Source organism: Crassostrea angulata, chromosome 5, assembly GCF_025612915.1.
Source record: "Crassostrea angulata isolate pt1a10 chromosome 5, ASM2561291v2, whole genome shotgun sequence".
In the NCBI taxonomy this organism is placed as follows: domain Eukaryota; kingdom Metazoa; phylum Mollusca; class Bivalvia; order Ostreida; family Ostreidae; genus Magallana; species Magallana angulata.
This window is the reverse complement of record NC_069115.1, coordinates 18,367,609-18,393,631: the sequence shown is the minus strand read 5'-3', so window position 1 is coordinate 18,393,631 and position 26,023 is coordinate 18,367,609. Positions and strand designations below refer to the sequence as shown.

General features: G+C 32.3%; 1 pseudogene; it reads right to left on the bottom strand.

Moving 5' to 3' along the window:
* Nucleotides 1–3,070: 3,070 nt before the first annotated feature.
* LOC128185813 (uncharacterized) lies at nucleotides 3,071–26,023 on the bottom strand (annotated as a pseudogene).

Here is a 26,023-nt window from a genome sequence, read left to right as displayed (position 1 = left end):
CAACAAACAAATGGAGGGATTTTTAACTATGAACCTCCATTGAAAAAAAAACAGTATCTAAAACATAAAGTGACTGAAATTCAATTAAGCATGACATCAAAAGCTGACAAAGGTGACAATATATTGATTTATTTTCATGCTCTAAAACGTATATCAAATGTATATACATGTAAAAGAAATGAATAGTACTCATAAACTTTACTTTTTTTAATTAAAAACCAATGTAGAAAAAAACAAGTAACGTGTGATGAAAAATAATCGTATAATTATATGTATGATTCTGCAAACACCATTCCAAAAGTATATATGTTTTTATCAACAGCGATATTTCAAGCATATTTACAAAACCTTTAAAAACTAATAAAACAAATTACTTTTCACACAAGCAAAAATATATTGTTTTGCTTTTGTCAGATAACATTAATTTTATGTTAAAATGAAACTTGTTGAATGTATTATAAACAGTTCAGTTTTTTTTACACAAAATATTTTGAATATAAGGTATAAACATACTTCGATCTATTTAATTTTTCTTAGTATATTTTAAATCTTTGCCAAAAATATACCTAAGCACCTATTACATGCATATTGTCACATTAATGTAAACCCTAAAAAATTTTTAGAAATCAAAATTTCTATCTGTAACATAATTTGTCTTAATGTAAATTATTGAAATTGTTTTTGTTATTAATTTATCATTTTTTATTATTTATTCTTTAAGTACTGGTACATAGATAAAAAAAACTTTGAAGCATTATTGCTCCATTTGCAAGGCTTTTTAGTCAGTAACAGTTTAAATTTATAAGAATTGCAACATGAAGCAATTATATCTGCATTCTATATACATGCACCTTGTATTTCAATTATTTGAACTCAGGGTTTGAGTTTTCAATTTCGGATTGTTATAAAGTTCAATGTAATGAGTAAAATTTGTTCTAATCACTAAAACAATTTATGAAATGAATTATTATTGACAAAACATTCAATATTTTTACTTTATTATGGAAATAGGCTAAAACAAAAATTTGACTTTTAGTTAAACAGAAGAAATTTGGACTAAGCTTTGCAGATTTTGTTTTCTGCTAAAAAAAAATGTTGACAGTACTCTAATATTAAAAGTTAGGATTTTATATTTTAATCTATGTAATTTGGCATATTTTCCGTTGGATTTACCTCACTTATTCATTAAAATAATATTATGGCACGAATTGCAAAAATATTGAAAAATGCTTAACAACGATAAAAGACACCATATCTCAAAATTTTGATCATTGACCTCATATAAATTTAATGCCAACAGAATAACGTCAAAATAAGTAGTTCAATACCATAAATGTTTTTAGTTTTATCATCATTCAATTTTGTGTGAAATTAAATCAAAAATGGGTAGGGATTTGAAAACTGATAGAGGAAATTCGGACTGGATTAATTTTAAAAATTGTTCCTGAAATCTTAATGCTTTGTACTTATTTAGTGTCACTACCATTCATAAACTGTATCTTATTTTTCATTGTGTTTTGTTAATTGTAATACTTTTATAATTAAGAAAATCTCAATCATAGTGTTTAATTTTATGGGATTTTTCTTGATTTTTCAATAAATATTCAAAGGCCGTTAACTCAAAAAGTATGCCATTAACCTACTTTTCTGAAAGTGAAAAATAACAATACAAGCAAAAGTCTATAACACACAATAGATGTTTTTGTCATTATCATCAATGGATTTTTTTTTCATTTTGAGTAAACGTCATCCTAAAAGGCATACTACTATGCTATTATTTCTCGGCCAGACTTTCCTCTGTCGTTGTTTATGATATAAACATCGGACTGAAACAAAAAAAACCCGTATACAGTGATTTTAAGTTCATATTTAACACGTGTCCATAGTTATATCCTGTGTTATGTGTTGCTTTGATACAACATGTCGTTTCCATGCAAACTATTAGGTATCAAAATTGAGAGGTTTTTAGAGAACTGGACGAATGACTACTAGTGTTTAATTGAGGAGAATACAATTTCTTTTAGTAGCAGCAGTTTTTATGAAACAGGTGTTTTCCTTTAACTGATTTTTTAAAGGTTTTGTGGAAACCGCGACGAGGCTACCATATTGGGCTGTCTAATCACAATAGAAAACGTGAAACGGCAAATTGTGCTATGGGTAAGCGCAAATGCATATTAATTGTTTGTGCAATATGAAAACGCTAGTGCACAGGCGTCGCAAACACATTGGATGGTGGGTATTCATAATTACAACATCAATGAATATTCAGATACTGTGGAATCATTTCAATTCATGGGGGCCAATTTTCGTGGATTGTCTGCTTTTTTTCTTATTCGTTGGTAAGTAAATTCGTGGATGCGTACGTTATCAGTTTCAGGAACAAATATAACTCTTTCTAAATTTCTTTTCGTTGAGGATGTAAATTTGTGGCGGAGGGCTCCCCACGAATACCACGAAAATTGAGCCACCACGAATTTTAATGATTCCACAGTACTTGTAATCAAATGTTTATTTAGTGCACTTAAAAATAAAGCACGAATTAATGCAATAACGTTGCATAACATCATCAATCAAAAATTCATCAAACAGCAAAAAGTTTATACAGTGATTTTTGCATTGTTCAATTAAGAGTGCACAGTCATAAAAAAACAGGATATCAAGCACATTATGAAAACATTAAAAAATACAATTATTTGGCAATAACTTATCAACGATGTATATTAAATATTCACCAAACATTATTATACTTGTAAAATTTACGAAAGTGGCAGAAACCAATTTTTTTAAACTGAGGTAATCTGGTTCAATTTGAACATCAGATACAAATGCTATTTTTCTGGACACTGTGAACCTATAAAGACACTAAAACCCTTATGCCATTTAGGTCCTTGTAAAATATTGTCATTTTACAAGTAAGATGTTTATTTACATTTGATTAAAATAAACAACCTGTACACACAAAACATTTCTGCAATTGATATTAAAAAATGCTTGATACATGTTTATGTACAAACAAAATAAGTTTGTTTATAATTGATATTGTAAGTAAAAAATGAAAAACACAGTCTGTTTAAACATAATACTAGATTTCTTTGAATTTACCTGTGTAGCGCTCAGCCACAAAGAGGTTGTCTCTGGTGTCCACACATAAACTGTCCGTCCGGACCCAGGATGTGGATACAATCATTGTTGCAGTCTGCTGTCAGGATCCTACTCTGGGAGTCTGTAGTGATGCCAATTGGTTCAAATGGATTTTTGATAATATTGGGAGGACCAGTGTAAGTAAACCGGAGTTTTCCAGTCTGGTTTACCACAACTACTGCACGCAGATCGGGGTCACTGTCAGCCACACAGATGTCTAAATTCTTGTTCTCACTGATGTATTTTGTGTGATTATCAGATGAGTAGAGGGGTTGTCCTTTGTCATTGTACTGAATCGTTTGTTTCTCTGTAGAGCCAGTATAACGCACAACCTTTGCTTGTAAATAAACATCACTGACCATGACAACCAGGAGGTCATTAGAGGAGGTAATACAGACATTGAGAGGATACCACCTCCGTAGTCTAATCACCGTCTTAGTCTTTGTATTCTTCACTATGTTCACAGTTCTATCAGTGTTATCAGTATAAACTAGTTCACCACTCTGTGTCACGGCTATATCCTGTGGTATCTTCCCTGACTTGGTTTGGATTGACTTTACCAATTTACCATAGAGGTTGTAGAGCATCATATTGTTGTCACCACCACTCGTCCACACTTCATCATCACTAAGACAAGACACACAGTATAATTCATTAGGTTCTTCATATTCGGTGTTTATTTCTGTGATGATTCGTGGTACATCGATGAGCGGTCTGTCTGAAGGAGAGGACTCAGCACTGGAAGATTCCATCGTGTAGCCATGTTCTTCTGTTTTGATGGATAACGCTGACAGAGAACCAATCTGCTGATAAATTTGTTCCTTGTTAATCTTCTGAGGGGTGAATCTTGGTAAGGAAACAATGACTTTCGGTGGCAATTTTTTGAATTAAGCATTCCTGGATTTGTAGGCAAAGACAAGGTTGACATCATTTGAGTTCATTAATCTAATCAGCAATGTTTTCTTCAATTTCCAATATACTACATTTAATTTTATCTTCCTGCTCATTTAGGACAGTAATGTGTTTAAATTCCATTTTATCTACGTCCAATTTTAATTTCGTGATAGCAGTGTCTATTTCTCTGTGCAGCTCTTCTCCATGTCTTTCTATAGCTTTTGTTAGTTTGTTGGAGTTTTTATTCAGATCAGCTTTCTGAACTGGGATGTTTGATGCAATTTCTTGGTATTTAGGATAAATGTTTTTCTCCAATTCTTGTAAATCTATCTGTAAAGCTTCTTTCTTCTTTTCTAGAATTTTCAAAATGCCAAATTGTACATGTCCTAAATGTTCACCAGAGGAGACACACTCAACACAAATAGGAATGTTACATTGTTCACAATGAAGGTCACATAATTGTGTGGAATGTTTTGAACATTTAGGATTAAGTCCTTGTTTTTTAAATGACACCACCTTGTGTTCTGTAGATTCATCAGCAAGATGTTCCCCAACACATGCTTTACACAGATGTATGTGACAAATGGCACAGTACATATGGGGGCCCGGGGTCTCACAGAGATGACACCGTAACACATCCTGGCCCCAAGTACGGGCGTCCATGATCAGACACCTTGATAGATTTTAAGAGGAATCTGAAATTTAAGAAAAAAATCTATCGATCACTTTGATAGATAGATAGATAGATCAGAGGATTCTAAAAATTAAAAAGAATATATTTAATGTATTTAATTATCTACCAAATAAAACTGCCAAAAAGAGAGGCACCGCAGTTACCGTGAAGGGATCAACTGGTATTATGCCAATTGCAAATTATATGCAAAATAGGAACATTTTATCAGGTAACATGCGCCTCCTTCCCCCTTGCAAATTTAAAATTTCTTTCGATTACATTATAAAATTACCAAACATTTGTCTCGGACTCCCTGGCAAACTAAAATAACCGCTGGCCCCCTCCCCATTGAACATTTTTCTGGATCCGCACGTAGGTAAGTCATTTTATATTTTTATTCTACCCCCACTACTGAAAGTGAAAGTAACTATGTAAATTAACAATTACAGGATCATTTCTACTTACATTTTTATCGCATTCAAGTACTCTTATATGTTATGCTGTGATGAAACGTTCTTTTATTCGTAGCAGGCAATTGAGTTAACGTATCTCAAATAAACATGTTCTATTATAAATACCCAAATTCGTGATTTACATGATAAATGGTCTTAGCCGATAGCTCGATAGAATCTTGTTGAAACACATACATATGCATTATTCTTTCTATTAACTTTAACTGAAATGCATGCACTTGTCACATAATTTCTAATGATAATAACTAATTTATTTTTTTTAAAGAAACAACAAACCTTCAAAAACGATCAAACATGTCTACTACTGTTTTTCCGTTCCTGGTCTCCATGGTCCTTGATCGTCGTCACTTGATTAAATTAAGGAGCTGGTGAAGGGGCGAAAGAAAGGCATGCCAGTATATTCAGTAACTGCTGCTAATGCAAAATAAATTTAAAGTGTTTTGAGAAAATCTTCTATTTACATTATTTTATATTCATTTTTTCCTGTTTACCTTCCACAGAAAATCACACAACGACCTTATATTACATTTGTTCAGTATCTTTGCCTGTGAAAACATTGCGTATTGATTTTGTACTTTACAGTTCAATAACTTTAAATCACGTAGAATTCGCTCCACTTTCTTTAGAAATATATCATTATAAGAACACAGTTCTTAATAATCAAATGCTGATTATTAAGAACTTATTAATAATCAAAAAATCCTGATGAAATTGAAGCTTTGATGAATTATTATTTTTTTTAAATTTGCCAGTGTTATATTGTCTGTGAAAACACTACAAATCGTATGGGCGGCGGAAAGGATGAAAAAGACGCAAAACAAACAACTTAGATTTTTAAACATGCTAAAATACGAAACAGACCAGCTTTAAATAAAATCAACAGCCTTTTGCCAGATCAACAGACACCAATAAAAAACGATCACCGATGCAAAACCAACAAACATACACTAAATGTATGAGTGGAAATCGTGCCCTACAGAAAGCATAAACTGGAGAAAACGCACACGAACGTTTTCATTTGATGATCCAAATTATTCCCCAGAGAGAAAAGTCGGGGTGGGGGTGTTTGAGAGATATTTAGTTTGCCAAGGTGGTATGGTGGTAGTGTCCAAGTCATATATTCGGTATATTTTCTTTGTAAATTTAAGAAATTTGATTTTTCCGGGAGTGTGGTGACGGACTTCAGTTAATCTGCATAATAAAGACTTTTAGCTCAAAGTTTGGTCAAGTTTATGAAGCATTATTGTACTATTCTAGACATACAAAATTGAAAAAAATAAAAAAAAATAAAAAAAAATCTGAAATTATCATGCATCAAAAATATATTCAATATAATGTAAAGACTTATGCTTGGATCTTGATTCTTTTTTTATTTTTCTTATATTTAAATCCATAACCAAAAAATACTTAAGTACCTATTTTATCCTGACATTATTGTAAACCCTCCAAAGAACTTTATTTTTATAAACCAATGTTTGGCAACATTTATATCCATAATATAATTTTTCTTAATGCAAATTTTTAAAAATTGTTTTCATTATTACTTAAACAATTTTAATTATTTATACATGTACTGTAAATTTTAACCGGTGTTATATAGTGCCTTTTCCCCCTAGCCATCTTTCCCCCCGGAAAAATGGCTATATAGCAGTTCTCCCCCCCCCCCCCGGAAAAATGGCTATATAGCAGTTTTTCCCCCCAGGGAAAGCTGACTATATAGTGGGCGTTCCCCCTTTTTATAGCCAGATTACCCCCACGGAAAACCTACTATATAGTGGATTTTCCCCTTTTTTTACATTCCGGCCATGTACATGTATATGGCGGATCATTCGTAGCAATAATTTGCAATAACTGATATGATATTAATTTCTCATAAAAAAAAGGATAATTATGGCATTTCTTAATACAAAGAATAAAATACATGGTTTTTCAACCCCAAATATGAACTAAGGCATACGCCCTCATAACCTGTTCTCACCCCTTTTTGGAACACCTTTTACACGGATTTCATAATACCTCGAATCTTTTTTCATCTAATCGATGCTTATCTACAGTTTTGACTTCGGCGTTATGAACACGTGAGAACACATTTGAGTGAAAATACGCCGGTTTGGAAATTTAATTTTCCAATGCATTACCATCAATGTATAAGCTTCTCCCAGGGAACTAACTGACCAATCTTAACTTAATATTGTAGAGGAATGGAATAAAAAGTGGAAATGTATTACTCCCTTCGTCCAAAAGGCTATCAATTTTAAATTAATACCGTTAGAATTGACGATCTTAAAAACAATTATATATTTCTTTTTCTAAATATCAAACGGGAGACAGGATGCAATGATATGATGAGAAACTGAAATGTTTTAGTTTTACTTTGATTGATGGACTTCTAAATCATGGTTAAGGGGTATTTTAATTATGTATTAAAAGCATGTGTAAAGTTAGTGTTTACCATTTCGTTTTAAAGTTACGCATATTCATATTTTTAAGCACATTTCTACGAAACACGAGATATTATGATGTAAACATTTCAAAAAACAATGAAATGTCTTCACAACCAGAACAATGTCGGTATCTTTGCTGGTTACTTTGGAAAATGTGAAATGGAGCATGAACTAACTTTATGTTTATATTGTCACTCACTATTTGCTAATTTTTTTCACTTTTAAGTTTGCAACGTGATTTATAAATATACAATTTTGAAAACGATGCTATATAAATCAAGATATACGATTCAATTACTTTAAAAAAAATATACTATTTGTTTCATATTTTTGCAATAAAGATTTACTTGTGTACCATATTATTTCTTCAAACAATTAAACAAGGGTAATTAAAAAAACAAAACAAAAAGCAACCAACACATATATTGTGATGAGTTGACTTTTTTAAGTATAAGCTTGTTCTTCTAATCAACTAAGAAGTAAAAAAGTCGTATATGCGCTTAGGTTGGTTATTTATTTTTGATTTTCGGTTTCTCCTTTTATGAATAAAAGTTCATAGATTTATTTATCTAATTATTCTTTAATATTATATCATTAGTCATCTTATGAATTGATTAAATGTTTTGAAGAATAATGAATTTTACCCGCGTACCTTTTTTAAAAAAATTGTTCGTAAATTAAAAAAAAAAGATTTTGATAAAGAAATATATGAGTGATTGCGTATTTTTAAATGATGTTTTTACTTTTAAATGACTGTACCAATAGGTTCATGTGGTCATCTATAGTTTTTGAGATATGGGGCCCTAAAAAATACATATTCTTTATACATGTAATTGGATTTCAAACATCGGGCTCGAAAACAACAAAGGCTCCTACCCTGCATGGGGGCTTAAATTTTCGGTGTCATCTACTAGTGGTATACCACTATCACTGTGACAATATGGTTAATTGGTCATCTCTAGAATTTGAGATTCGGGTACCCACTTATAGAACACTATTCAATCATTATAATGGGGTTTTAATCATCGGGACCTGAAACATCAAAGGCCCCTACCCTGAGAGCTGAAATTTTCAGAGTCATCTTCAAGTGGTAAACGACTGCCACTATAAAAATATGGTGATATAGTCATCTCTAGTTTATGAGACATTGGACCCTTAAGAATATGCACTATAATTATTATAAAAGGATTTTAAAAATCGGGCTCTGGAACACGGGAAATAAAATTTCTCTAAATCAGAGGTTTAGCCTGGATGAAATTTTCACAGACAAACAGTCTGATAAATTTAACAAGAAATTATTAAAACATTCTAGTTTAATACAATTTCAGAAGACAGAATTATGCATATAAGTGTATAACTTGTAAAACTTTTTTCATTAAATTACCTAAATTAAGTTCTATGTGTAATTTCATTACACACATGTTCAACTTTCACCATTGTCTATAAAAATAATAAATCGGCAACACGAAACTCAACCTGTACAGATGAATGCAGATATACATGTATGCAACCTGGGAGTGTAGAAACATTGATTTTAATCCTTACTGGATTTCCATAAATATTTTTTATAAAATCTGAACCAAAAAAGTGAGGGAGAAACCCTACTATGGGGGAAAAGCTACTATATAGTAGCTTTTCCCCCCGGGGGGAAAGGCTACTATATAGTAGGTTTTCCGGGGGGAAAAGCTACTAGGGGGGAAAAACTGCTATACAACACCGGAAATCAAAGAAAGAAGAGTTAATTAATAAAAGTACTATTGTTCCATTTGCACAAATTTATTTAGTTGCCAGTATCAGTTTTAAATTATTCGAATTGCAACATGAAGCAATTACATATATATATGTATATGCACATGACAGGCACGTAGCATCAGGGGGGGGCCTGGCCCCCCACTATTTCTCGAACAATGATGGAGTTGCCCCCCCCCCCCCCACTTTTTGGTAGTATGTAAAAAATTGATAAGAGAATGAGGAAATAAGGAGTGAAATAGAAGTTATATATATTACACCAGCGCCCCCCCCCCCCCCACCGGATTAGGATTTTGAAGATCTTGGTAAACTTTAAATTTTCCTTTTTTCTTTTTTGGCTTGGCAAGATTTTTTGGATGAGTCTGCCCCCTCCCCACTTTCAAAAACGATGCTACGTGCCTGCATGCACATTGCATTTCAATTGTTTGAAGTTATTAAAAGGCAATTATGTTTTTTTTTCTCGGCCAGACTTTCCTCTGTCATTGTTTACGATATAAAAAAAACAAATAAAACAAAGTTCACATTTAACACGTATCAACAGTTTGATCATATGTTACTTTGATGCAATTTGTCGTTTTTCGTGCAAACTGCACGGTGTAAAGGTTGGGAAGGTTTTTAGATAACTGGACGAATAGCTATTTAACTGAGGAGATTATAGGTTTTTGTTTGTTTGTACTTCTTTTGGTAGCAGCAGTTTTTATAAAACTAGATGTTTTCCCTTACTTTTATTTTAAAAGTTTTGTGGAAAACGCAGGGTAGTTGTTCTATCTAAATTTATGTTAAAGAATACATGTAAGCTATTTAAATTCTATCACGTGATAATGCACCAAGGTGGGAATATTTAAAGTACTACACGATTTTATTGCATTAGCATTTATTTAGTTGGAAAATGGTAAGTGTTCGGTCCGATTTAAAGCAGTATCTTACAATTTTGTGTATTGCAACAAAATAAGACGCTAAATGGCCCATATACTTCCTTAAACTCCCCACGCTTGCCTGAACGGAATCCTCGAGTGAACTTTTTTGTCGTCTGTCGTCGTTTTCCTTGCGCTTGACTTTAAAATTTTATTTACTTTTTTAGAACCCCTTTGCCAGTTTTAAACAGGCTTTGTCTAAACTAATATTGGGTAAAAGACTTCCAATTTGTTTCAGACGAAGGATCAAGCCCCCCCCCCTTCTTTCATTCCAAGAATATTTGGTAGATTGCTATTCAGGATTTTGTAAAAAAAAAAAATTGGGGGGGGGGGGGTAAATTACTTCTTCTTTTTTTAATTAATTACAATGACTTTTTATACATTTTAATATATAAATATTACATGTATCTAATTTTCTGATCAAAACTTTCTTTCATTACAAGTTTTCAGCTACATGTACATTAAATTTGTGCTAGTTCTCAAATTGGCAGTTTAAGCATCACGTTTTAAATTTCTTTTATCACTGACAAGCATTATATTAAATATAATATGCATTTAACACTAGCTTTACAACGTTCATTACTTCACTTTTTTGAATTATTGATAATAAGGAAAAAAAATGTTTTAGAGATAATACATCTTCGCTAGCTAAGGATGACGATCCAGGATGTTTCTCATCAGAGAACGGCCGTGGATTGTCACCCTTGGCTTGTGAATATAGAAACGCCGTGGATCGTCACCTTTTGCTAGTAGATGGAGAAACACAGTGGACTGCTTCCCTTTGCTAGTGAAAATGGAGAAAATACCGTATTTGGAAAATTAAAATCATAGTAAAATTTGACCTACATATATATTGAAAATTATCATTGTCAACTGGAGTATTTTTCTCTTGAATGTTAGATTTATATCTTTTGCACATGAACAGCTACAAATGTAAATACCGGTACACATGTCGATACGCCGGTCTTGTTCCGATAAATGAGATGATGAATGGTATTTGTACAATTTTCCTTATCACTATGAAGCTCATATTCATAAGTGGACCCCAACGTACAGATAATCATGGGCAAAGATCTCATTTGCTTTTTTCATTTTAAAACTGAAGATATATATATATATATTAGGTAATTTACACTCACCAAGTATGATTCTTTCTATTTCTTACCAAAATTGATTGAAATTCATAGCTCTGTAGAGACTGATAGGACTGGGATCTATTTTTAAAACAAGAAAATTCCAGTCTACACTAAGAACTCCTGTGTCTATGGAGGCTCGTTGACGTTATATTTTAATCAAAAAATTAAATGTCAATTCAAAACCATCTGTGTTGAATGTGATAGACATCTCAATACCGGTCTCAAAGTTTTTCATTAAGTTCTATAAGCATAGTTTAAATTTGATTTAATTTAGAAATAGGGTAGAGTCCATAAAATATTGTCTTAAAGGAAAAATATACAGATACTTTTCAATGAAAAAATAACTTCAATGTATTGTCATAGACACAGACAAAAATATCTTGTACAAATTTATGGTGTTTGAGACCAAGTTTAAGAAAAGGGTATCCTCCTTTGAGACACAGTTACAACGTAAATAAGCAAGTTTTGACCTCTTTCTCAACAAATGTTTGCAAAGTGGAAACTTCTTCCATATTTTTCAGATTTTTAAATCTTGAATTTATGTCTGAGGCTGCCGCAGTTTTAAGTGATTAAAAAGGCACTCTTTCGGTCTTGTTTGCGACATTTGCATACAAAACAACATGTACAACGTCATATTTTTTGCTTTTTTATCTTCTGACAACAGTTTTAGTCAGTTTTGGGCAATACAATCTATTCTTATTCTCAAATGTACAATATGGCATTATACCCCCTTAAATGAATGACAAGATGAATAAAAATAATAAGTTTATTGATAATGAATATTACATTACTGACTGCAATAAATTGACGCTACCAAATTTGGCCGTCTAATCACAAAAAGCAAACGAAAATTGGTACATCGCCATGGGTAAGCGTTTGTGCAATATGAAGCGCTGGTGCACAATCGTCACTAACAAATTGGATAATGGTTATTCACAATTACAACAACAATGAAAATTCAGATACTTGTATTCAAAAGTTTATTTAGTGCATTGATTAAGAAAGCATGAATGCATTTGCGTCACATTACATCATCAATCAATATTCCATCAGTAAAAATAATTTTTTGCACTGTTAAAGCACGAGTGCACAGTCATAGAAAAACACATCAAAATAAATGTTTGCACTGTTAAAGCACGAGTGCACAGTCATAGAAAAACATATCAAACACATAATCAAAACATTATAAAATTAATAATATTTTCAGGGCTGTCACAGCACTTTTTAATTTGGTACATGGACTGGGTCTCTTTCCATTGGAAAAAATATCGACATATTTTGTCAAACTGGAAATATTTAACATACTTTAAATCAATATATCATCAAAATGCCTTCTGAATTAATAGCAAAAGCTGCTGTTCACTCCTTAAAATTCAAGTTTTACAGCTCACATGATGTTCTCAGGAACTAACCAAGAGTAAAAAGAAGACACAAAAATAGGCTAATTTTCAGAATTATGAAGGAGTTTAATTTTTTTAATTTTATTTATACATGTTGATTTTCAAATTTAAATCTTTTATTTGAAATTTTACAGTGGTCAGGAAAAAAAGAAAACTTTATTTTTTCCGCATGATTGAAATAAGTTGATTTACTATTTTTTACATCAAGGTAACCCACAGATAAAGATTCAAAAATATTTCTTTCAAAAATAGTAAATAAAAAAAGATGAAAATCAAATTTTGAAAAGGTAACCAAATCTATATTATTATGTGAAATTTTATATATTTAAGGAATGAATTCAATATTAATTTGTTTTATACGATATAAAATGGTTTGGGGCAGTTTACGCTTTATAAACCGCGAAGCGGTTATTAAAACGGTTATTAAAAATCTGTTTAAAAAGTATAAACTGTTTTTTTTGTATCGTATAAAATAAATATTGAATTCATTGCTTATAATTTAATTTTTTACTCTTTATTGTAGATAAAAACGGTCATTTGTCCTTTAAAATGACGTAAAATTGTACAAAATTCAAACGTAACGTCAGGCGTATCGATATGTTTTTGACGCTAGTCTTACCTTGACGCACAGGGACATCGTATCCGCTCTACACTCTATGACATATATATAATAATACACAAGGGAAGAATCGAAAGTAGGACACGATTTGTAAACAATGTCAAAAACAACTTACTTCACAAAAGTTACGCAAATCCTCGCACACAATGTTGCAAATGTTGTCAAAAAACACGTTCACACTCAAATATTCCTAATAAACTCGGTAAAAAGCGTTTTTATCCCATTAAAACCGCTGTCTGCTGCAGAAACCCAATCTCTTCGCCCAAGAAAAGATAACTCTGTACTTTCTCTCTATACATGTATGTTCAGTAATGATAGTAGAAATGTAAAATGTCTGGGGAAATTTTAAATATTTTTTTCTTCTCTAAAATGTTAATGGAAAACTACGTTGGTGTTCACATAAAAAAAAATTATCTTATTTTTTTATTCAATAATTAAAATACTCATAATTCATTTTTTGTCTTTGCAATTATTCCAATTTAAACCTTCAAAATTAATTGTCGTTGCCTAAGAATTTCAGCATTGTTTTAATTGTCAATATCAAATTACTAGCCTAGTATATTTACGTTTCTACAAAAGATGAAATGATAGGAAATATATTAATTTGTTTTTTAAATTACGCTAATTAAAGTACATGCCAAATATATCGGAACGCATGTTAACTTATTATGCTTACGGTAGTAACATATACGACGAAAATTTCCCCAGACATTTTACACAGTTTACTGCCGAAATTTCTACTATCATTACTGAACATATATAGAGAGAAAGTACAGAGTTATCTTTTCTTGGGCGAAGAGATTGGGTTTCTGCAGCAGACAGCGGTTTTAATGGGATAAAAACGCTTTTTACCGAGTTTATTAGGAATATTTGAGTGTGAACGTGTTTTTTGACAACATTTGCAACATTGTGTGCGAGGATTTGCGTAACTTTTGTGAAGTAAGTTGTTTTTGACATTGTTTACAAATCGTGTCCTACTTTCGATTCTTCCCTTGTGTATTGTGGCTATTGGTACTTTGCGGAACGGAACGGAACGGAACGGAACCAGTTAAGAGGCCCCAAAAGGGGAAACAATATTTTTTTTAAACGTCATTATTTCAATTTAACTTATCGTAAATGGAAGATTGTTTTACAAATTTTGCTGTTTTAATGAACTGTGTATTACATAAAATATGCTACTCATTGCTCTATAAGTCAATACACGCTTCTTTCCCGAGAAAACCTAAAGTCACTAGTTGTTTTATGATGTTTGATTGACACTGTAAATATAAAGTTGAGGTTTAAACCAAACTCAATTAATCTGTGTGTGTAAAGTCGATGAAAATTACTTAAGTAATCTTTCTTCTGAATAAATTTCTTCTGGTTCCGTTCCGTTCCGCAAAATACCATTCCCGAGTGGATATTGGTATTTTACGGAACGGAACGGAATCTTTCAAACTTTTTAAATAAAGGAAACCATCATAACAACTACTAGCTGTTTGTTTATTTCTATGTTCTTTTGAGATAAATGAAGCAAATCATTTCATCAATTCAAACATCTTGCATATGTGCATATCACTCCTGTGTTGTGTACAGCTATAACTTTTATTTCATCTATGATACTACATTAATTACACGGATGATATTACTAGTTTGTTCATCAAGCTAGCAATAACGCAATGTGTATCCTATATTACGTAGAATTCTAAAATATAACGAGCACATTCGCAAGGAAAAAGTTTAATATTCATCACTTACCTTCCGTCTGAACAATTTTCTTCTGGTTCCGTTCCGTTCCGCAAAATACCATTATCCGTGTGGATATTGGTATTTAACGGAACGGAACGGAATCTTTCAAATTTTTTAAATAATGGAAAATATCATAACAACTACTCACCGTTCCTTGAATTTTTTATCAGATTCTTTAAAGATGAATGAGTCTATCAATCAAATCAATTCAGTCATCTTGTGTATTTGCTGATTATTAATTTCAGCGTTTGTGTGCGTGTGCTGCATACAACAACTCTGTTTTCATTTTTTTTTTATCAATTTCATATCATTGTCACGGCAGAACTAACTAGTTGGTTAATTAAGCTAGCAAAAACACAATGCTTATATCAAGTAGAATTCATATTATACCAAGATCATTCGCAGCGCAGGGATAATATCGATAAAAATACTTGATAGTCTTATTTGAAATAAATTTGAATGAATGATGATATAACAAATGTTGTTACCATACTTATAAATAATTTTCTTCTGGTTCCGTTCCGTTCCGCAAAATACCATTACCCGTGTGGATATTGGTATTTAACGGAACGGAACGGAACCGTTTAAAAATTTTGAAATATAAAATATATCATAACAACTACTAGCTGTTCGTTTATTTCTATGTTATTTTGAGATAAATGAAGCAAACCAACAAATCATTTCATCAATTCAAACATCTTGCATATGTGCATATCACTCCTGTGTTGTGTACAGCTATAACTTTTATTTCATCTATGATACTACATTACTTACACGGATGATATTACTAGTTTGTTCACCAAGCTAGCAATAACGCAATGTGTATCCCATATTACGTAGAATTCTAAAATATAACGGGCACATTCGCAAGGAAAAAGTTTAATATTCATCACTTACCTTCCGTCTGAACGATTTTCTTCTGGTTCCGTTCCGTTCCGCAAAATACCATTACCCGTGTGGATATTGGTATTTAACGGAACGGAACGGAACCGTTTAAAAATTTTGAAATATAAAATATATCATAACTACTACTAGCTGTTTGTTTATTTCTATGTTCTTTTGAGATAAATGAAGCAAACCAACAAATCATTTCATCAATTCAAACATCTTGCATATGTGCATATCACTCCTGTGTTGTGTACAGCTATAACTTTTATTTCATCTATGATACTACATTACTTACACGGATGATATTACTAGTTTGTTCATCAAGCTAGCAATAACGCAATGTGTATCCCATATTACGTAGAATTCTAAAATATAACGAGCACATTCGCAAGGAAAAAGTTTAATATTCATCACTTACCTTCCGTCTGAACAATTTTCTTCTGGTTCCGTTCCGTTCCGCAAAATACCATTATCCGTGTGGATATTGGTATTTAACGGAACGGAACGGAATCTTTCAAATTTTTTATAATATGAAAAATATCATAACAAGCACGGCATTTATTCAATCTATAACGAACATGTATTTGTTACGGGAGTTTACGGGAGATTAAACGAGTTTGTTTATCAAAGTAACAATATACAATGTTTACATCCAGTAGAATTTTATATTATATCAAACATATTCTGAGGGATAACATTATTTCCAAAAATAATTGATGGCTTTATTTGTAATACATTAAAATAGATATTAATATAAGAATATGGATTCCATACTTATTAATAATTTTCTCACGACTCCGTTCCGTTCCGCAAAATACCAATACCCGTGTGGATATTGGTATTTAACGGAACGGAACGGAATCTTTTTTTTTTAAAGCCATCTCAGGGCTTTGTTCGTACGATCAGTTTTATAATAGAGATTAACTGCCATTGATCATGGCTAAATATACATTTACATGCTTTATATGTTAAAAAATATAATGTGCACATTAATTGGATTGCATGTCACTGAATTTTCATATCCATGATACAGCAATAGACAGATTATCATTATGTTGATTAAATGTGCTTAATTATGTGTCTCTGTATTCCACTTGTAAGTTTGTGTTACTAATCAGTGCAGTCTAATTGCAACTTCTCGGGCCTTCCCGACAGGCTCGGAAAAAACATGAATGCATTAACATTACCGGATGTTAGAATTTTATACAAAATGGAGTTGCTTCCCATTTAAATAAGGATAGACTAAACAGCCTTGTGTGTCGTTTTTCGTGGTATAATTTAGGATATATCGTTGGCTTTAATGAAGTCTATGTCAGGTCTCAACAGATCATAGATTGCGTTGTATTTATATCAAGTTTTATAAAAATGGATGTTACCATGTACACCTATCTAATACTTTCAATTCTGTCAATTTCAACTGTTACCCTCCAAAACAGGACTTTTTTATACTGAATGTTTTAAAGGGGCATGGTCACGATTTTGGTCAAATTTTATTTTTCTGTTTTTATCATTTACAGTGCTTTATGAATGCATTTCTAATGATCACATGAAATTTGGGTGCCCGTCGGTGAGTTTTAAGCAAGATACAGGGCTCACAATTCTTCATAATGTAAACAAGGCTCGTGCCCTGTTTTTGTTTACATAGGTTCAATATACCAGTAAAAATATCTTTTTCAAGCTGATTTGTCTATATTCTTATTTATTTTAAGCATAAATAATCAGTTCCTAACGATTAACACATTCATTTTAGGTCTAAAACTGGAATTTTCACTTCAACAAAATGTAAACACAAGCTTTGTTTACATTGCGAGGAATTGTAAGCTCTGTAACTCGCTTATTAGTCAACAAATGACACTAAAATTTTGATTGTCTATTAAAAATGCCTTTCTGAAGCATTATAAACATTAAAATCGAAAAAATAATTTTTGACCAAAATCGTGACCATGCCCCTTTAATTTTAGAGAACATTTTACTGCTTCTACATAGAAATGACGAGAATTATACAGCAAACCGTACGCGTATGTAACAATTTGTGTGTTACCCGTTGCCAAGGGAGTTGCTAATGCTGAGGGTAATATAACGGATTATCAACTGTGTCTAAACCAATCAGATTTCAGTATTTTTTTTTTTATTCGAACTTTCATGTACAAGTTATTCACATCATCTTATATATTTAGTTTTACAGTGCATACACATCATATATTCACTTCATTTGAGATTTAGAATATAAGTATAATATAGACACAGTCACATAACGAAGATAAAAAAGCACATGTACAGACAAGTGTATACACCGACAGACAGACGTATATATGGACAAACAATCTCGAAAACTTGCTTTCAGAAATTAACATAGAATTATAATAAAACAAAATATTCGGAAATGTATTTATTGGCCAATAAATCTCTCATCGACGGTAGAAACTAAAATATACATATAAAGACAAATGAATTCAAAGCACAAATCACACACCAACGCTAGATCAATCACAACGACAACTGATTACCCTTATGGCACGTCATACTATTACTTATTAGGTTAGTTACTGACTCACTACGCCTCGCTTTCGATAAGTTTGGCAAGTATCTAGTACATTTCGGAAAGATGTGTTTATTATGCAGCGTACAGATGTAGTCAGACGATAGGAATAAGTAATTTTAACATTTTACAACCTATATATCGTCAGAAATCGTTGGAGAAACGGAAGAACTTGTTTAAAGCATATCTTGAAATGAGGACCCCCTATAAATCCAAAATGGCGAGTGTCGTCCCTTTACTTTTTTTAATGTACATTGAATACACTTTTTTAACATGATTGAAACGGGAGGTTTCGGTGAATTTATTTATTGCAATACACAGAAATACACATAAGATTACCAATTTTAATCAATTTTTTCTTCGGGAACAAATAATTAGGAAATTCACTATCCAACAACCAAGCCCCTGTGATTAAAGTATTCTCGTGCAAAATGTGACATAAAGTAAGCATTAAAGATTTTAATTGACTGATAACTGCAATGCGATAAGAATCTGTAATAAACAAAATACAAATAAAAATGACAGGTATTGGTTTCCATAGAAAAACAATTCAATAAACCTTTCACATAGAATTAAGTAATGCAACATATCTTAAATATATTCTATAAATAAATTCATTAATTGAATAGAAAATAATGAGTTAAAACCGTAATCAATTGACTTTATTAAACTGACAGTACGTAATTATCAAGTTCAAAATGTAATGTTTGTCGACGAAATGGCTCACCATACTTGAAGCACATGGTAAACTAAAATCCATCGGTAACAAGAATATGCAAAACTAAGCATAGTTGACAATAAAGACAGAGGTAAATTACATCACTAAAAGATTAATGATACATAATTATAACAGTCAAAACACTTACACAGTGGAATCAAAGCTTACAAAAAACTCTAGTAATCGAGCGATTAGAAATATGGCGCAGTACTCCACCCATAAACAAACAAGTCGTACACAAAATCTTTCGTACAAAATACATGTATACTCTGTCCCAAGATATTTTGGATTCACGTTTGGCTTAATTGTTTGATATTGATAAATACCTAAGGATTCAAACGATGTTCATTCAAAAGTATAAAAAATTTCCAAGATTTCTCAGTCAAAACGCCCCTGTTAGCTTATCAGGTTTCAATACAATGCTAAAAAATGTGATGTCTACGGAGATTTTGCATTGCAGCAAGCCCGGATGATAACGTTGAAATATTGCGCGATGTATTCCGAGTGTATTCCGAATGGAGAAAAGATGTAAACATTCCCCATTATAAATCTCCGTAAGGAATCTGTTTTCGTTCCTGTGAATTTTTCCGAGTGAAAGATGATAATGTGTCAATGAAATTATCTTGGAAAATATCCCTTTCAACTATTTCAATTGCACTTCTTTCACAGGTAAGTGTATTTTTATTAAAAATCGTCCAAATGTGCAGCATAAATATCTCGGGACAGACTATAGTAATCAAAATAAGATATGCACAAGACATAACAGAAATTAAAGTTAACGTTGTACACAAGATAAGCACACAAGATATTTATAATTTTATATTAATGAAATGGTTTGTTAGCTTGCTTCTTATATCCCAAAATGATGTTTTGATATTTTCCATTATTTTTTTTTTTAAGATTCCGTTCTGTTCCGTTAAATACCAATATCCACACGGGTAATGGTATTTTGCGGAACGGAACGGAATCATAAGAAAATTATTCAAAAGTTTCGTAACAACATTTGTTATATCATTATTCATTTCAATGTATAACAAACAAGCTATAGGTTAGCTTTTTAAAAAGAAAGTTAAGAAAGTCAGCCAGCGGAATATTATTTTTGGTCAAACGTGAATACACAATCTATTAAAATACAGGTAATGTAGTTTTCAGAAGAATGATAATAGGCAAGTGTATTTTTAGTTTGCACGCTTATTTTCATGTCTGTATGCATATGTGCGGAGAGAAGCTTATATATTATAGCAAAGTACTTACATTGTACGATTGCAAATCTACTTATTACTTAAAATTGTAATTTGCAAGATTGCACTCTGAATTTCATGGTCCTGTCGCAAACTACTGCCGATGCATTTTCTCTCCAATCTCACTAAGCTGATTCCGAAGACCCCGGCCCGTGAATGCAGACGATACTTATGGGCAGTCTTTCAAGATATATATCCAGTTTGACCTAGAATCTTCGAGTTTCTCTAACAAGGACTGTCTAATTCCTTCCCAGAATTTTAATTTACGGAAGCGCAATTGAAGTTTAATCCCAAATTAATAAGTCAGCCCACTCATAAGGCTATCAAGTATTTATTTTTAAAAATGATTATAACCCTGGAAATGGATTTGATATAAACTTTGACTTGATGTAAACATTGTCTTTCGCTAGCTTGATTAACCAACTAGCTAATTCTTCCTAAAAAAAATCAAATAATTTATTATATAATGAATAAATGTTGCCTTTGTAAAAATATGTTTCACATATTAAAAAGTTTGAAAGATTCCGTTCCGTTCCGTTAAATACCAATATCCACACGGGTAATGGTATTTTGCGGAACGGAACGGAACCAGAAGAAAATTGTTCAAACGGAAGGTAAGTGATGAATATTAAACTTTTTCCTTGCGAATGTGTTCGTTATTTTTTAGAATTCTACGTAATATGGGATACACATTGCGTTATAAACTAGTAATATCATCCGTGTAAGTAATGTAGTATCATAGATGAAATAAAAGTTATAGCTGTACTCAACACAGGAGTGATATGCACATATGCAAGATGTTTGAATTGATGAAATGATTTGTTGGTTTGCTTCATTTATCTCAAAATAACATAGAAATAAACGAACAGCTAGTAGTTGTTATGATATATTTTATATTTCAAAATTTTTAAACGGTTCCGTTCCGTTCCGTTAAATACAAATATCCACACGGGTAATGGTATTTTGCGGAACGGAACGGAACCAGAAGTAAATTATTTATAAGTATGGTAACAACATTTGTTATATCATCATTCATTCAAATTTATTTCAAATAAGACTATCAAGTATTTTTATCGATATTATCCCTGCGCTGCAAATGATCTTGGTATAATATGAATTCTACTTGATATAAGCATTATGTTTTTGCTAGCTTAATTAACCAACTAGTTAGTTCTGCCGTGACAATGATATGAAATTGATAAAAAAAAACCAAAACAGAGTTGTTGTTGTATGCAGCACACAAACGCTGAAATTAATAATCAGCAAATACACAAGATGACTGAATTGATTTGATTGATAGACTCATTCATCTTTAAAGAATCTGATAAAAAAAATTCAAGGAACGGTGAGTAGTTGTTATGATATTTTCCATTACTTAAACAGTTTGAAAGATTCCGTTCCGTTCCGTTAAATACCAATATCCACAAGGGTAATGGTATTTGGCGGAACGGAACGGAACCAGAAGAAAATTGTTCAGACGGAAGGCAAGTGATGAATATTAAACTTTTTCCTTGCGAATGTGCTCGTTATATTTTAGAATTCTACGTAATATAGGATACACATTGCGTTATTGCTAGCTTGATGAACAAACTAGTAATATCATCCGTGTAAGTAATGTAGTATCATAGATGAAATAAAAGTTATAGCTGTACACAACACAGGAGTGATATGCACATATGCAAGATGTTTGAATTGATGAAATGATTTGTTGGTTTGCTTCATTTATCTCAAAATAACATAGAAATAAACAAACAGCTAGTAGTTGTTATGATATATTTTATATTTCAAAATTTTTAAACGGTTCCGTTCCGTTCCGTTAAATACCAATATCCACACGGGTAATGGTATTTGGCGGAACGGAACGGAACCAGAAGAAAATTGTTCAGACGGAAGGTAAGTGATGAATATTAAACTTTTTCCTTGCGAATGTGCTCGTTATATTTTAGAATTCTACGTTATATTGGATACACATTGCGTTATTGCTAGCTTGATGAACAAACTAGTAATATCATCCGTGTAATTAATGTAGTATCATAGATGAAATAAAAGTTATAGCTGTACACAACACAGGAGTGATATGCACATATGCAAGATGTTTGAATTGATGAAATGATTTGCTTCATTTATCTCAAAATAACATAGAAATAAACAAACAGCTAGTAGTTGGTATGATGTTTTCCTTTATTAAAAAAGTTTGAAAGATTCCGATCCGTTCCGTTAAATACCAATATCCACACGGGTAATGGTATTTTGCGGAACGGAACGGAACCAGAAGAAATTTATTCAGAAGAAAGATTACTTAAGTAATTTTCATCGACTTTACACACACAGATTAATTGAGTTTGGTTTAAACCTCAACTTTATATTTACAGTGTCAATCAAACATCATAAAACAACTAGTGACTTTAGGTTTTCTCGGGAAAGAAGCGTGTATTGACTTATAGAGCAATGAGTAGCATATTTTATGTAATACACAGTTCATTAAAACAGCAAAATTTGTAAAACAATCTTCCATTTACGATAAGTTAAATTGAAATAATGACGTTTAAAAAAAATATTGTTTCCCCTTTTGGGGCCTCTTAACTGGTTCCGTTCCGTTCCGCAAAGTACCAATAGCCTGTATTATTATATATATGTCATAGAGTGTAGAGCGGATACGATGTCCCTGTGCTTGACGTAGGCAACATTCTTTTTACGATATAAAATAATTCTTTAGCAAATCAGAAAGCGCGTTACAACCAGAATTAAATTATTCAAAGATAAAATATTTGCAATATCTTCTAAGCAAAATTCTGTGTAATATGTTACTGACATCTTGTGTATTTACGGGTATTAGTAAAACCCTGTGACCCAATTTCAGCTGTAATGCAGAAGATCTGTTTACAAAGTCTAAATTATTTCCTGATAATCTTAGCATTTACTTTGGAGGCTTATTATCTAATTACCAGATACTAACTAATGCTACTGTCTTCCCAATAATTTATTACCACTGTTTGTAAATTTCTAAGCACTTTAAAATGCATCACTCATTATGCCGTGGCGTATAACCGTATAACTAGACCCAAAAGAAGACTCTGCTAGTTGGGTTTGTTAGGTCACAATATGGGTTCTGTCCAGTTGTGAGAACCTTTTAAAATAATCGTCACTGTTGTCCCCATTACTTGATCATTTGGGATATAATTAAGCCACCTTTAATCAATTACGGCAAATCTACTGACCAAAAAGCACACAGCTCGACAAATCAAAAGTTGTAAATATTACTAATGCATTTGGGAATTTTTATCCTGAAATTTGAAAAATATGTGGCTTTTTGCCATTGGGAATGGGTCCGATATTCGGTTCAAAACTGAGGGAGTGACAGCCCTGCCTTGTAAAATATTGTCATTGTACATGTAAGAATGCTTATTTAGATTGGACTCAAAAAACAATCTTTATTAAAAAAAAATATTTCTACACTTGATATTCCAAAAAAAGTAATACATGTATAAATGCATAAACATATCATGAAAATGGTAAGTTTGTTTATAATAATTATTGTTAATAAAAGTAAAAAAAAAACAGTCTGTCTAAACGTAATATTTGATTTTCTTCAATTTACCTGTGTAGTGCTCAGCCATAAAGAGGTTATTGCTAGTGTCCACACATAAATCCCATGGACACTGTAAATGACAGTTGTCAATGTAGCAGAGGAACTGTCCGTCCTGATCCAGGATGTGGATACATTCATTGCTACAGTCTGCTGTCAGGATCCGACTCTGGCTGTCTGTAATGATGCCGATTGGTTCAAATAGATTTTTGGTAACATGGGGAGGACCAGTGTAAGTAAACCGGAGTTTTCCAGCCTGGTTTACCACCACTACTGCACACATATTGGGGTCACTGTCAGCCACACAGATGTCTAAGTTCTTGTTCTCACTGATGTATTTGGTATGGTTAGAAATTGAATAGAGAGGTTGTCCTTTGTCATTGTATTGAATCGTTTGTTTTTCTGTGGAACCAGAATAACGCACAACCTTTGCTTGTTTCTTTTCAGAACTCATCATTGTAACCAGGAGGTCACCAGAGGATGTACTGCAGACATAGCCAGGTGTCCACCCCCATAGCCTGATCACTGTCTGTATCTGTGTATTTTTCACAATGTTCACAGTTTTGTCCTTGGGATCAGTATAAACTAGTTCACCACTCTGTGTCACTGCAATGTCTCCGGGCATGTTCCCTGACTTGGTTTGGATTGACTTCACTAGTTTACCATGGAGGTTGTAGAGTCTCATCATGTTATCCCGACCACGCGTCCACACGTCAATATCACTCAGAGAGGATATACTACATAATCTATTAGATTCTGCATACTCTGTGTTTATATCTGTGATGACCAGTGGTACATCAATGAGCGGTCTGTTTGGGGGAGAGAACTCGGCACCAGGAGATTCCATTGTGTAGCCATGTTCTTCTGTTTTGATAGATAACGCTGACAGAGAACCAATCTGCAGATAAATCTGTTCCTTGTTAATCTTCTGAGGGGTGAATCTTGGTAAGGAAAATGTGGGTTGAAGTGGCAATTTTCGAAATTCAGCATTTCTGGATTGGTATGTAGAGAAAAGGCTATCATCTTTGGAATTCAGTAATTTCTTCAGATTAGCAATCCTCTGTGTGATTTCAGAAAGACTGTGCTTAATTTCATCTTCTTGCTTATTTAGGGCTATCAGGTGTTTAGAGTCCATTTCATCCACATCAGATTTCAGTTTATTGATAGCAATGTCTATTTCTCTGTGCAAAATTTCTCCATGTCTTTCAAACGCTTTTTTCAGTTTCTTTGAGTTTTCATTAAGTTCAGCTTTTTGAACTGGGATGTTAGATGCAATTTCTTGGTATTTAGGATAAATCAATTTCTCTAATTCTAGTAAATCTTTCTGTAATATTTCCTTCTTTGCTGCTAGACTTTTCAAGAGTTCAACCTGTTTGTGTCCTAGATGTTCACCAGAGGAAACACACTCTAAACAAATAGGAATGTTACAAAGTTCACAATAAAGCTCACATAATTTTTTGGAATGTTTTAAACATTCAGGAGCAAATCCCCGCTTTTTAAATAGCACCACTTTGTGATCTTTGGATTCATCGGAGAGATGTTCCCCCACACAGGCTTTACAAAGATGTATGTGACAAATGTCACAGTACATAGGGGGGCCCGGGGTCTCACAGAGTTGGCATCTCAGTACATCCTGGGCCCAATTACGGTGGTCCATGATCAGGCACCTTTCTGGGTGTTTAATTGAATTCTGTAAATAAAATTTACTGATTGTTTACAATAAATTAAAAAAGACTATTTCTCAGAAAAAGTCTATATAGATACATTTGTGTAAACTTAATTATTCGGGATCATATCTGTTTTATTTGTAAACAAACTATATACACACCTTCACTCTCAAACATGGCGACTCAGGTTTGTTTATTTCCTGGTCTGGTCGG